Here is a 14,793-nt window from a genome sequence, read left to right on the forward strand (position 1 = left end):
GAAAATAAAAAAATTGTTGCTAAAAGATCATTTTTGTGACTTTAAAGTTAAATGTTCATTTTTTCCTTCCATGTTGCTTCTGCTGCTGTGAAACACCTGAAGGGTTAATAAACTTCTTGAATGTGGTTTTGAGCACCTTGAGGGGTGCAGTTTTTAGAATGGTGTCACTTTTGGGTATTTTCAGCCATATAGAACCCTCAAATTGACTTCAAATGTGAGGTGGTCCCTAAAAAAAATGGTTTTGTAAATTTTGTTGTAAAAATGAGAAATCACTGGTCAAATTTTAACCCTTATAACTTCCTAGCAAAAAAAAATGTTGTTTCCAAAATTGTGCTGATGTAAAGTAGACATGTGGGAAATGTTATTTATTAACTATTTTGTGTCACATAACTCTCTGGTTTAACAGAATAAAAATTCAAAATGTGAAAATTGCAAAATTTTCAAAATTTTCGCCAAATTTCCATTTTTTTCACAAATAAACGCAGAAATTATCGACCTAAATTTACCACTAACATGAAGCCCAATATGTCACGAAAAAACAATCTCAGAATCGCTAGGATCCGTTGAAGCGTTCCCGAGTTATTACATCATAAAGGGACACTGGTCAGAATTGCAAAAAACGGCAAGGTCATTAAGGCCAAAATAGGCTGGGTCATGAAGGGGTTAAACAACTGGGGTCAGAGCCATCTCTGATCTCGGCTGTTGCAGCAGGAGCTCTGCTTTGTATTACTGCGAGCTCCTACAATGTACAGCTCTTTAGCCCACTCCATATAACACCTTTAGACTTCCTGATTTGGTTGGGCCCGGCCTCCGCACATGTCACATTGTAGTCCTTGCGCGTCTCTGCGGCATCTGCTTACTCAGAGGCAGATTGCACCTTCCTAGATGTGTGGGCCTCCTCCTGTAACGCCTTCACACGCTGTATACAAAGCACATGCAATGTACTGATCCCTGTGCTGTCAGGTCTCCATTAATAGCTATTTTGTATAACTTTCGCATTAGCAGCTGCCGCGCCTTATGGTTCATATTTTTACTTTATCTGTATAACAGAGGATGATGCTACTGAGGGAATTCCGTTTTATTTGCAGAGATCTGTGAATGGTAATGTTCTGGCCATCCTCCAAGAGCGAGAGCCAGGCTGTGGTCTTGTGTGCCGTCTGCCCCTGCAGCATCTGTTCGCCTGACCTGAGCATGGTGTATCGGTTGACCTCTCAGTTTAGTCAAGTCAGTTTTCATGAGTCACCTCTGTAATGTTTTGTGTATTTTGCGAGGTGGTAATAGCCCTGAAGATCAGACTTGTAAAATGACTTGCAGTGTCAGCGACTTTCTAAATCTCAAAAACACAAAAAAGAGACCTCATACCTTCAGCATTAATGTACAGGTGCATAAATACCTCATGTGGCCAATATACAAACATACATACATGGTTTGCGATTCATGACTACATAAACTCTAGTATTATTACACTTGTTAAAACATAATGTTCTTGGTTAACATTTTTGAGCAAAAAAGCGTTAAAAGCCGTCCAACCACATCAAGGTGACTTCAAATGGATGACCCTAACTAATAACTCACCTCTCCTTGTGCCCAAGCCTTAAATGAAATGGGGAAAGATAGGAACCAGGCTTAACTCCTAATGAAACTTTTTTGGGAAAGATGGGTGGATGTGAGGGCAGCCCATCAAATGCAACTACAAATAAGGACTTGCATGCCTTTAGTATTCTGTCCACATGAGATCACCTTGTGGTGGTTGGATGGTGTTTACGCCTTATCAGAATACTAACTGGAGTTCGTTCATGTATTCATTCATCGCAGTGTTCGGATACACAGCTTATGTAAGTTTCTTTCTGCGTCTTGTCATCTGTGCATTCACACTTATGCAGTTTTTTGGGTTTTTTTCACTGTGGTTAACAGCTTTTTATTGTTAATCCCATTGTGGAGGAATGGACTGTTATTTTGGAGGTTGACAAATAAACATCGACATGTTCTCTCAGAATTGTCACCTAATGCTGGAATTTGGGGAAGTGGAATTAATCTATGAACGCTTACTATCAGGTGTCCACAGTTCAGGCTGGTGAAGGTGGTGTGATGGTGGTATATGTTTTCTTGTCACACCCTGGATCTTCTGATGCCTGTGGGTGGACATTTGCTCTACCAAGTTTATCCCTTCATGGTAGCTCTTTACTGCAGAAGGAAAGTGCACCATGCCGCAAGGATCGTAGAGTCCTGGATTGGTTTCAGGAACAGGACAGCCAGTTCTTCTTGCTTCCCCCAAGAACGACGTAGTATGAACTGCTGAGACCATGCCCTTATTTCCTTGTGATTGAGAGAAATCATCCTGTTTGCGTGATCCAGTATTCCTGCAAAACTATTTCAACAAGAATTACTGCAGTTCTGAAGGCCAAATATGGTCCAACTCTGTCAGGACTCAAACCCAGAAATTCTTGCGCACCAGGCGGCAGCTCTTCTCTCGCTGGACAGTTCTTTGCTAACCCAGATACAAGTTCCTGTGTTGTTTGTTTGTCTATACCCTGAGTTCCTGATTGGCTCCACCCCGTTTCCTGATTGGCTCCACCCTGTAATTTCCTGATTAAACACCCTACTTAAACCTGGAATTGCACTTCCTTCCTTGTGAGATTATTGAGCTCCCAGCTTTTAGTCAAACTTTCCTTTCATCTGCTGCTTCATCCAAGATTATACTGCTACTCCTATGTACCATGCTCTTGCTATTCGTGCAATGCAGCCCGCTTGTCCTTTAGCTGTGTTGCTGCTCCTGTGTACCAACCCCTGGCTATTCCTAACTATTCTACCTGCCGGTGTTGCTCCTAGTGGTTGCAGTTCCACTACTCCGACACAGGTCAGTCCATAACAAATCCTCTACTAAATGGTTGTCTAATGAAGCGACCATATACATATTATATGTATATGGACTAGTGTTGAGCATTCCGATACTGCAAGTATCGGGTATCGGCCGATACTTGCTGTATCGGAATTCCGATACCGAGATCCAATATTTTTGTGATATCGGGTATCGGTATCGAAACAACATTAATGTAAAAATGTGTAAAAGAGAGAATTAAAATAAAAAATATTGCTATACTCACCTCTCCGACGCAGCCTGCACCTTACCGAGGGAAGCGGCAGCGTTCTTTGTTTAAAATTTGCGCTTTTCTTTCCTTTACGTGAGTCCCGGCTTGTGATTGGTTGCGTGCCGCCCATGTGACCGGGACGCAACCAATCACAGCAAGCCGTGACGTAATTTCAGGTCCTTCAGGATTTTAAAATTACGTTCCGGCGTTGTGATTGGTTGCGTCGCAGTCACATGGGCGACGCAACCAATCACAGCAAGCCGTGACGTAATTTCAGGTCCTTAAGGATTTTAAAATTACGTCCCGGCTTTGTGATTGGTTGCGTCGCAGTCACATGGGAGACGCAACCAATCACAAGCCGTGATGTCACGGGAGGCTGGACACGCGCGCATTTTAAAATGGGCGCGTGTCCAGCCTCCCGTGACGTCCCGGCTTGTGATTGGTTGCGCCGCGATCAACCAATCACAAGCCGGGAGGCTGGACACGCGCGCATTTTAAAATGCGCGCGTGTCCAGCCTCCCGGCTTGTGATTGGTTGACCGCGGCGCAACCAATCACAAGCCGGGACGTCACGGGAGGCTGGACACGCGCCCATTTTAAAATGCGCGCGTGTCCAGCCTCCCGGCTTGTGATTGGTTGACCGCGGCGCACAAAATGAGTGAGGATGAACTAAACCAAACAAGGGGAAACTGCCAATGTTGTCAAAACATCAATTGTTGCATAATAAGTTTGGTCGAATTTGCAGGATGTGTCTCACATTCCCATGTATCACCTCTCAGCTGATGTATTATACAAGCCTCCCGGCTTGTGATTGGTTGACCGCGGCGCAACCAATCACAAGCCGGGACGTCACGGGAGGCTGGACACGCGCCCATTTTAAAAAGCGCGCGTGTCCAGCCTCCCGTGACGTCACGGCTTGTGATTGGTTAATGGCGGCCATGTTGCCGGGACGCGGACCAATCACAGCAAGCCGTGACGTAATTTCGTCACGGCTTGCTGTGATTGGTCCGCGTCCCGGCAACATGGCCGCCCTGACCAATCACAAGCCGGGACTTCACGTAACCAAGTAAAAGCGCGAATTTTAAACAAACAACGCTGCCGGTTCCCTCGCTGAGGTCCAGGCTGCGTCGGAGAGGTGAGTATAGCGATATTTTTTATTTTAATTCTTTCTTTTACACATTTATATGGATCCCAGGGCCTGAAGGAGAGTTTCCTCTCCTTCAGACCCTGGGAACCATCAGGATACCGTCCGATACCTGAGTCCCATTGACTTGTATTGGTATCGGGTATCGGTATCGGATTGGATCCGATACTTTGCCGGTATCGGCCGATACTTTCCGATACCGATACTTTCAAGTATCGGACGGTATCGCTCAACACTAATATGGACCCATAATTAATTTCTTCTTCAGGCTTGTGAATGCTTGAATACCAAGTCAATGAGCTCCTATAATCTCTGCAGAATTAAGTGAAGTTACTCCATAGTTCACCAAGCTGTGAAATAAGATTTCTTTTAAAAGTATAAAACTACTTTTTTTTATGAGAGGTTGACTAATATGGCTGGTGTGAAACGAGGAGCTGCACAAGTTATGTCGATCCTTAACAAGCGGAGAACTACAGGTTACCTGAGTGCACTCTTGAACATCCATTTATCTCTATGTGGGACTCGGGTCATGGTGGCAGTGTCGCTGCCTTCTGCCCATAGAGAACACTGTATGGTGCCCTGCGCAGTACACTCGCGCCTTGCCCTGGAATAACACCCGGTATGAGTTCATTATTCACCAGTTCCTCATTACAGCAAAATACATTCATTACAGTTCTTAACCGTCTTCTAATCCAAGTAATTTTTAATTCACTATGCGGCTAATTAGCGTTTCTTAGTAACAAGAGCCCTTGGTTTAGTCTGCAATAAAATATTGATCCTTTAATCCTGGAAACTGCTGTGCCAAAGTAGATAAGCAAACCAGAGATGGGGGTTACGTCGTCCTTCAATATATCCCCAGCCCCGAGCCTTCACATACCTAATATGAGTTATATCCTCGTTATTGAATGTAGTTATTGGAGTTTGACTGCCTGCAATGTATTTTATTCCGGGTTGTTAAATGAACAGCGAGCTGCTCATTAATTTTGTCACACGTTTTATTTTGCAAGTACAATAATATATCAGGGGCATGCACACATGCTGTGCTGTGTTTTTATATGCTGTGCTTGGCAATATGTGTAACAAGCTTTGCAGGGTTTTTTTTTTTGCATAAAGACTGACTTGCAAAAGATGTCAATTCATCCCTGTATAGGGGTATGAAAAATGGGCCACTTCCTAAGCAAGACCCAGTGGAGTGCACGCTTGGTTCAGCAGAAGTGCAGCAGGTTTTCGTTATGATCTAACTTTATTCAAGTTACAAAAGCGATGAAAAAAGGCAGTACAATTAAAGCTGCCTAGGAAAGGGCAGTACAAATAAAGCTGCCTAAAAAAGGCAGTACAAATAAAGCTGCCTAAAAAAGGGCAGTACAAATAAAGCTGCCTAAAAAAGGGCAGTACAAATAAAGCTGCCTAAAAAGGGCAGTACAAATAAAGCTGCCTAAAAAGGGCAGTACAAATAAAGCTGCCTAAAAAGGGCAGTGCAAATAAAGCTGCCTAAAAAGGGCAGTGCAAATAAAGCTGCCTAAAAAGGGCAGTGCAAATAAAGCTGCCTAAAAAGGGCAGTGAAAATAAAGCTGCCTTTAAAAGGCAGTGCAAGTAAAGCTGCCTAAAAAGGGCAGTACAAATAAAGCTGCCTAAAAAGGGCAGTACAAATAAACCTGCCCAAAAAAGTCAGTGCAAATAAAGCTTCCGGAGCCGATCACCAGCTAGTATTTGTGAATGAATGGATCGTGGTCTGAAAAATAATGGACAGTGGTCATTTTATGATATGTAATAGGCCTGTCTACAAGATGTGTTTTTAGATCACATTGAAAAGTGTCTTTTGTTTGCTTTTGAGAATTAATCTGACTTTACCTGGTGTGGCGCATTCCAGAGAGAGGATGCAGCACAAGAAAAGTCATGATGTGGAAGGGAATTTGCAATATGAAGGACTTTAGTTTTCAGTCATTGAATGAGCGTGTCAATGTTTAAATTTTAATCTATAGTGAATGGGAAGCTAGTGCAATGACTGGCACAGGGTGGAGGCATCGGTGTAGAGGGTGGAGGCATCGGTGTAGTTTGGCAACAAATATGAACCTGGCAGCTGCATTCAGGATGCATTGCAGAGGAGTTTTGGTAAGATGGAGACTGATTTAGAAGTGAATTGCAATAACTGATAATTAAAGGGAACCTGTCACCTGAATTTCGCGGGACCAGTTTTGGGTCATATGGGCGGGGTTTTTGGGTGTTTGATTCACCCTTTCCTTACCCGCTGGCTGCATGCTGGCCGCAATATTGGATTGAAGTTCATTCTCTGTCCTCCGGAGTACACGCCAGCGCAAGCCAATATTGCCTTGCGCAGGCGTGTACTCCGGAGGACAGAGAATGAACTTCAATCCAATATTGCGGCCAGCATGCAGCCAGCGGGTAAGGAAAGGGTGAATCAAACACCCGAAAACCCCGCCCATATGACCCAAAACTGGTCCCGCCAAATTCAGGTGACAGGTTCCCTTTAATCTGAGCAGTAGTAATTATTTTTCTGCTTCCGCAGCACTAAAAAATGGTGGATTTTTGAGAATTTTTGAAGTGCGGTTGACAAGAATTTATAAAGGAGTTGTCAAATACAACCACAAGACAACGAGCATCCTACCTTTTAAAGAAGTTGTCCACTACTTGGACAACTCCTTGTCATACTCTACACTTGGCCCAGATAAAATAAAAAAGCTTATACTCTCCTCTCGTCCCATGGTGTTGGCACTCGCTCTCCCCAGGCTCCCATGAGGTTGTTGTGACACATGACCCCTGTGCCCAAACAGCGCTGGCGTCACTGTGCCCATCTGTCGAATTGATCATGAAGAGGAAGCCAGAGATCAGCTGCAGCCCGGACTTCCTCTTCATGTTCAATTACACAGTAGGCGGGGACAGTGATGCCAGCGCTGATTGAGCGCCGAGGTCATGGGTCACAACAACCGCACGGGAGCCCCGGTGAAAGCAAGTGCCGACACCGCAGGAATGGCGCTGGCACAGGACGTGAGCATAGGCTTTTTATTTTATTGGGGCCAAGCATGCAGTATGAGAAGGAGTTGTCCTAGTAGTGGACAAACCCCTTCAACATAATGGTAGTACCAAATAGGGAAATATCATGGTTAGTAGTTCAGTTTTTGAAAGTTTCAGATAGACAGTGGACGGTCACTGTTGTTCTGTAGTAGTGCGGGATTAATGGCATGAGAAAATGTATACACATTACAGCAGTGCCGGACTGGGGTGGCAAGGGTGCACCAGAAAATTAACTATTGTACTGTTGTTTAAATAAGGTTTTATGTTAAATGTACTTTCTTTAAGTTGAGGCAGTATTTATTTTTGTACATGTTACAAACAGGAAAAGTGAAACTCTTGCAATTGTCACACTGACCATTGTTTGTTTGTTTTAGACTATAACTTCCTGTTGTTTCAGGAAACAACACATGTACATAAAGGTACCTTCACACTGAACAACTTAACAACGATATCGCTAGCGATCTGTGACGTTGCAGCGTCCTGGATAGCGATATCGTTGTGTTTGACACGCAGCAGCGATCAGGATCCTGCTGTGACATCGTTGGTCGGAGCTAGAAGGCCAGCACCTTATTTCCTCCCTGGATTTCCCGCAGACATCGTTGAATCGGATTCAGCGATGTCTTCACTGGTAACCAGGGTAAACATCGGGTTACTAAGCGCAGGGCCGCGCTTAGTAACCCGATGTTTACCCTGGTTACCAGTGTAAATGTAAAAAAACCCAAACACTACATACTTACATTCTGGTGTCTGTCGGGTCCCCCGACGTCCGCTTCCCTGCACTGTGTCAGCGCTGGCTGGCCATAAAGCAGAGCACAGCGGTGACGTCACCGCTCTGCTTTACGGCCGGCGCTTACACAGTGCAGGGAAGCAGAACGCCGGGGGACCCGACAGACATCGGAATGTAAGTATGTAGTGTTTGGGTTTTTTTACATTTACCCTGGTTACCTGGGGACTTCGGCATCGTTGGTCGCTGGAGAGCTGTCTGTGTGACAGCTCTCCAGCGACCACACAGCAACACTGCAGCGATCAGCATCGTTGTCTAGATCGCTGCAGCGTCGCTAAATGTGACGGTACCTTAACTACAATGGGCAGAACCCAACCCCCTGCCTCTTGTAATCAATTGTCTACTGAGCGAGTGCAGAGGTCATTGTGAACTGTGAGAGATCAAGGAGAGCTGTGAAACTGCCTGCTGTGATTGGTGGATCTTGTGTTATCAATGTGTATAGAGGAATTACCTGTCATTATAATCTGTATTCTTTTAGTAGGGAGCCTGCTGAAAACTTTTCCTGAAAGAACAGGAAATGAGGGTGTAGAAAAGCCCCAGTAGCCAGTGTGAAAATGGCAAGATTACTAGTTTTATTGCGTCAATAAAGAACGTGATGTAAAAAAAAAATACACGTAACACAAAAATCTGATTATAAACAATAGGTCATTTTCTGATGACGGCTTCCCTTTAAGATCTGACCTGTCACATATGGAAATAGCAGGATCCTGTTGGATCTATTTGCAGCTCCACATGTCCCCATTGCAGATGGATGCAGACTCCGTGTGCAAGACTAATGTTGGTCCGTGTGCCGTCCGTTGCACACATGGACAATACGCTGAGTTTTTGTAGAGTATAAAAAGTGGAAACCTGATTGCAAAGGGTGAAGACCGTTATCAGAGAGAGGATTAGCAGAGAGGAAACCAAGGATCCGATTCATTAAGACTGTGTGGTGGCCGCCAGTCTTAATAAAGGACTCGCTAGGGTACGATGCACCGAAGCCATTAAGGAGTGCACGCCACTTAATGAATTTTGCTCATCTCTTCAGTGTCATGTGCCTCGTCGGTGCTAGTCAGGGACCAGAGTAGCATTTCTGGCACAAGAAACATTGGCACTGTTGCATAAATAAAGTGGCATCTGGCCGGCACCATTTTGCTAAATCGGTAAGTGAATTTTGAAAATTCTGTATTTTTGTGAATGTGGATTTTTATAAAATTCGAATTCAATTCCACTCAAATTTATTTGCTCATCGCGAGGTAGGACACATGAAATTAGGAGAACTGGATTGAAGATGAGACAAATGCATTTCCCAGGTAGGTCGTGAAAGGTCTACTAATAAGGCTTCTTTCACACTTGCGTCGGTACAGGTCTGTCGCTAAGCGTCGGCGCGACGTACCGACGCACGTTGTGAAAATTTGGCACAATGTGGGCAGCGGATGCAGCTTTTCAACGCATCCGCTGCCCATTGTAAAGTCCCGCGCATGCACGGTAGGAAGTGGCGGTCCCGACGTATGAAAAAACATTCCCTTGAATGTTTTTTCGTGCCGACGGTCCGCCAAAACACGACGCATCCAGTGCACGATGGACGCGATGTATGGCCATATGTCGCGATCCGTCGGCAATACAAGTCTATGGGCAAAAAAACGCATCCTGCGGGCACATTTGCAGGATCCGTTTTTTCCCAAAACGACGGATTGCGACGGACGTCACACGACGTAAGTGTGAAAGTAGCCTAAGAAATACTCTAGTTTCTGAAAACCTGATCCAACCATCTAGTTCGAGGTTATTGTGTTATTAAAAGTAAAAGCAATACAACATTTCCTTGCATTGGGAATCAGGTGTTCCTGGGGGATTTCAGCCGATCAGCGATCAGTTAGCCTTCAGATACGCAGTTGCATTGATAAAACAACCTACGGGTTGGTCTATTTATTGGCTTCCATACATAATTCATTGCTGCATTTAGTCATTTGACTTAGAGGGGTTGTCCAGGATTACAAAATCATGGCTGCTGCTTTACAACAGCACATGGCTTGTGCCTGTTACTGCAGCTCAGTTCCATAGAAGTGACAGGCGTGGTGCGAAATTGTGAGGGAGAATTGCTAGCCTCCTCCAGGTCCCATACACATTAAACTAATGTCATCTGATATCGACAGTTTTAGCGCTCCTGGGGATAAATTGCTGGCAATGATGTCTGGTGAGGACTCTCATAGAGAACACGAGCGCCTGGCCGAACACTGGGAGAGACAACCGAGATAGCTGTCGGCCAAACGCTCAGCCATCTAGTGTATGTGGCCGGCTTTACCCTCTGTCTCCTTTATCTCAAAATAAATGTTCCAGTAATTGAGTCTCCAGGATCAGATCTTTGAGTTCATCTAACTTTCCCACCCACAAGAGCCCAAAGTTCATGGTGAAGATCTTGGCTTACCTAGTTTTGAGTGCATTGGTTGTAACTATACGACATGCGCTCCTTGAAGTATACTCCCATGAAGCCTTATGTAAGGACTTCATCAAGACCTGCGTTCCATGAGAACTGATTAATAAATTAGTAATTTTTGTGCTATCATTGTGTCAGAAAATGATATCTGTGGCAGTGATGGACAGTCGAATGTTTACTATTAGTGATGAGCGAGTGTACTCGCTCGGGTGGTCTCCGAGTATTTATGACTGCTCGGAGATTTAGTTTTCATTGCCTCAACTGGATGATTTGCAGCTACTAGCCAGCTTGATTACATGTGGTGATTCCCTAGCAAACAGGCAACCCCCACATGTATTCAGGCTGTCTAGCAGCTGTAAATCATCCAGCTGAGGTGATGAAAACTAAATCTCCGAGCAGTCATAAATACTCGGAGACCACCCGAGCGTGCTCCAGAAAACCCGAGCAACGAGTACACTCGCTCATAACTATTTACTATACTTCTTGCCAATTTTCTAGTATAAATTATCGTACATTTTATTTGTTCTGTGTTTGGCCTCATCCAATCCTACAAAGTCTTTCAAACGTTCTAAGAAAAGTTAAAGCCATTAGAAAGTCAACATGTGGCTTAAAAAAAAAATAAAAATAACAAAATTGGTGGCTTTTTATGGCAGACCGTAAATGCTCGCACCTCATTCTGGATGTGCCGTGAATTCAGTAGGATAATGTAAAACTCACCTATTTTTCACCAGTAAAAAATGAAATCGGTTTTGTGCCATGTGGTCCGGTTTTCATGGACCTACCTGCTTAAACACTAAGGCTTGTCCCCATGCTGCCCTTTTCTCTACATGATGGGATGGTCTGCCTTGAAAATCACACCTATGAATTGACATCTTGCCTTGGATGACTTGGTGTTCGGTCCCTGTAGTGTTTGATCTACGCCCGGAAAGCTCTGAGACATGACAGTATTTGTGTGAATTGGCCCTAAGGGAGAAGTGTAACTCAACTATGATGAGGGGCATTTTCACTGCACAATTATTGGAGTAGGCTTCTGTTCACCTGATGAATGATCAAAACTGTTCTTTTGGTCTGCACAAAAGATCACCATTCTCGGCAGCACATTGTCCTGGACTTGTGCTGCCAAGAGCAATGTCATACAATGCACACTAGAGATCCATTACGGGTTGTGCAGTGCATTTCTGAAGAGTGATTTATCCGTGTAAACAGACTATTAAACTACCACTGATCGGCAAACATGTAGGTGATCATCGGTTGACTGTGAATAGTCCCTTAGTTATCGAGACAGTTTGACATCGGGCAAACATCAAGTATGCACCTTCTGTCCCCAGTTTAACCAACATATATCCAACGTGTACAGGATGGGCCATTTATGTGGATATACCTGGGTGGGCCATTTATAAAGTTGGATCCAAAATGGCTGACTTCAAAATGGCCGCCATGGTCACCACCCATCTTGAAAAGTTTTCCACCTCCCATATACTAGTGCGCCACAAACAGGAAGTTGATATCACCAACCATTCCCATTTTATTTAGGTGTATTCATATACATGACCCACCATGTACATTGGAACAGGTGTCCAGCAGTTCTGAAATCTTTCTCCAGCCATTAGACATGAGCCGAGACACCACCAGGCACATCTGTAATATTTGTATGGCAAAACCATGTAATTCCGAAGAACCACAAAAGAGAACATTAAGAACATGTTTCGGTTTATTGGGTAAAGTTCAGTACAGAACATTAAACACACAATATAAAGCAGGTCTGAATTCATATATGTCTTCTCCATGATGGCAGCAACTCATGTACCATCTGAAAGTGGTAACGCTGCCACGGTGGGGTCCACCATCATACTAACCCCAGTCATAAACAGCATTAACATTTTTCAGAGGAAATAGTTCTTTAATCTTATATGTGAAATAATGCGAAGAAAGCAAAAACACAAAATTACCAAAAGACACTTGGCCTCTAACTGCTCTTATATAGAACATCCGATGTGATAGAGTAGACCATGAGTCGTCCAGTCTGGTAATGCCTTCTATATATGAGGACCTGCTGGTCACCGTCTCCGAGAAATCATTGGACATAACCGCTGTAGGCTGCTGCACATTTATCTGGCAGTGGCCACTGCAGCAAATATTGGTATTCCAAGGTGCCCATGTAGTGAAGGGCAATATTCTAATTAGTGGCTGTGCTGAGACCTCCGGAGCCCAAGCAGCTCCTTCCTATAGCTTTACACGGCTAAGGCTTCTTTCACACTAGCGTCGGGCCGAGGTTCCTGACGCTAGCGTCTCCGCCGCACAACGGGGGCAGCGGATGCATTTTTCCAGTGCATCCGCTGCCCCATTGTGAGGTGCGGGGAGGTGGGGGCGGAGTTCCGGCCGTGCATGCGCGGTCGGAAAAAGCGGACCGTCGGGAGCAAAAAACATGTAACGTTTTTTGGTCCCGACGGTCCGCCACAACACGGCGCAACCGTCGCACGACGGTTGCGACGTGTGGCAATGCGTCGCAAATGCGTCGCTAATGTAAGTCAATAAAAAAAAAGCATCCTGCAAGCACTTTTGCAGGATGCGTTTTTTCGGCAAAACGACGCATTGCGACGTATTGCAGTAAACGCCAGTGTGAAAGTAGCCTAACAGAGGTGGAAAGACCGTGCACACAGATAAACACTGTCCCATAGCTGTAGCAGGTTGTGTACCTTAATTCCCTTGTAAAGGGGATGCGTAATCGTAAAATGATTTTATGTATAATTTTGGTACATATATATATATATATATATATATATATATATATATATATATATATAAAAATAATCTTATATATAGTCATTCATATCAATATATTACAAAAGGAAAAATCGGAAATCTACACACTGACCACTCGCATACTAGACTCATACTTTCTGTTCTTTACGGAAGTGTTCTCAGCAGCTTCATTTTTATCACAAATAGGATAAACCCCTCTATATACAGTACTTAACACCGGATCCACCATTCACAGTAGGTGATGTCACAGCTCACCTCCTCCTCCTCCTGTACAATGACTGATAACACCTCTATATACAGTACTTAACACCGGATCCACCATTCACAGTAGGTGATGTCACAGCTCACCTCCTCCTCCTCCTGTACAATGACTGATAACACCTCTATATACAGTAGATACCACAGGATCCACCATTCACAATATATGATGTCACAGCTCACCTCCTCCTCCTGTACAATGACTGATAACACCTCTATATACAGTAGATAACACAAGATCCACCATTCACAATAGGTGATGTCACAGCTCACCTCCTCCTGTACAATGACAGATAACACCTCTATATACAGTAGATAACATAAGATCCACCATTCACAATAGGTGATGTCACAGCTCACCTCCTCCTGTACAATGACTGATAACACCTCTATATACAGTAGATAACATAGGATCCACCATTCACAATAGGTGATGTCACAGCTCACCTCCTCCTCCTGTACAATGACTGATAACACCTCTATATACAGTAGATAACACAGGATCCACCATTCACAATAGGTGATGTCACAGTTCACCTCCTCCTGTACAATGACTGATAACACCTCTATATACAGTAGATAACACAAGATCCACCATTCACAATAGGTGATGTCACAGCTCACCTCCTCCTGTACAATGACTGATATCTCTATATACAGTAGATAACACAAGATCCACCATTCACAATAGGTGATGTCACAGCTCACCTCCTCCTCCTGTACAATGACTGATATCTCTATATACAGTAGATAACATAGGATCCACCATTCACAATAAGTGATGTCACAGCTCACCTCCTCCTCCTGTACAATGACTGATAACTCCTCTATATACAGTAGATAACACAGGATCCACCATACACAATAGGTGATGTCACAGCTCACCTCCTCCTGTACAATGACTGATAACACCTCTATATACAGTAGATAACACAAGATCCACCATTCACAATAGGTGATGTTACAGCTCACCTCCTCCTGTACAATGACTGATAACACCTCTATATACAGTAGATAACACAAGATCCACCATTCACAATAGGTGATGTCACAGCTCACCTCCTCCTCCTGTACAATGACTGATATCTCTATATACAGTAGATAACATAGGATCCACCATTCACAATAAGTGATGTCACAGCTCACCTCCTCCTCCTGTACAATGACTGATAACACCTCTATATACAGTAGATAATACAGGATCCACCATTCACAATAGGTGATGTCACAGCTCACCTCCTCCTCCTGTACAGTGACTGATAACACCTCTATATACAGTAGATAATACAGGATCCACCATTCACAATAGG

Source organism: Ranitomeya variabilis, chromosome 3 (genome assembly GCF_051348905.1).
Source record: "Ranitomeya variabilis isolate aRanVar5 chromosome 3, aRanVar5.hap1, whole genome shotgun sequence".
In the NCBI taxonomy this organism is placed as follows: domain Eukaryota; kingdom Metazoa; phylum Chordata; class Amphibia; order Anura; family Dendrobatidae; genus Ranitomeya; species Ranitomeya variabilis.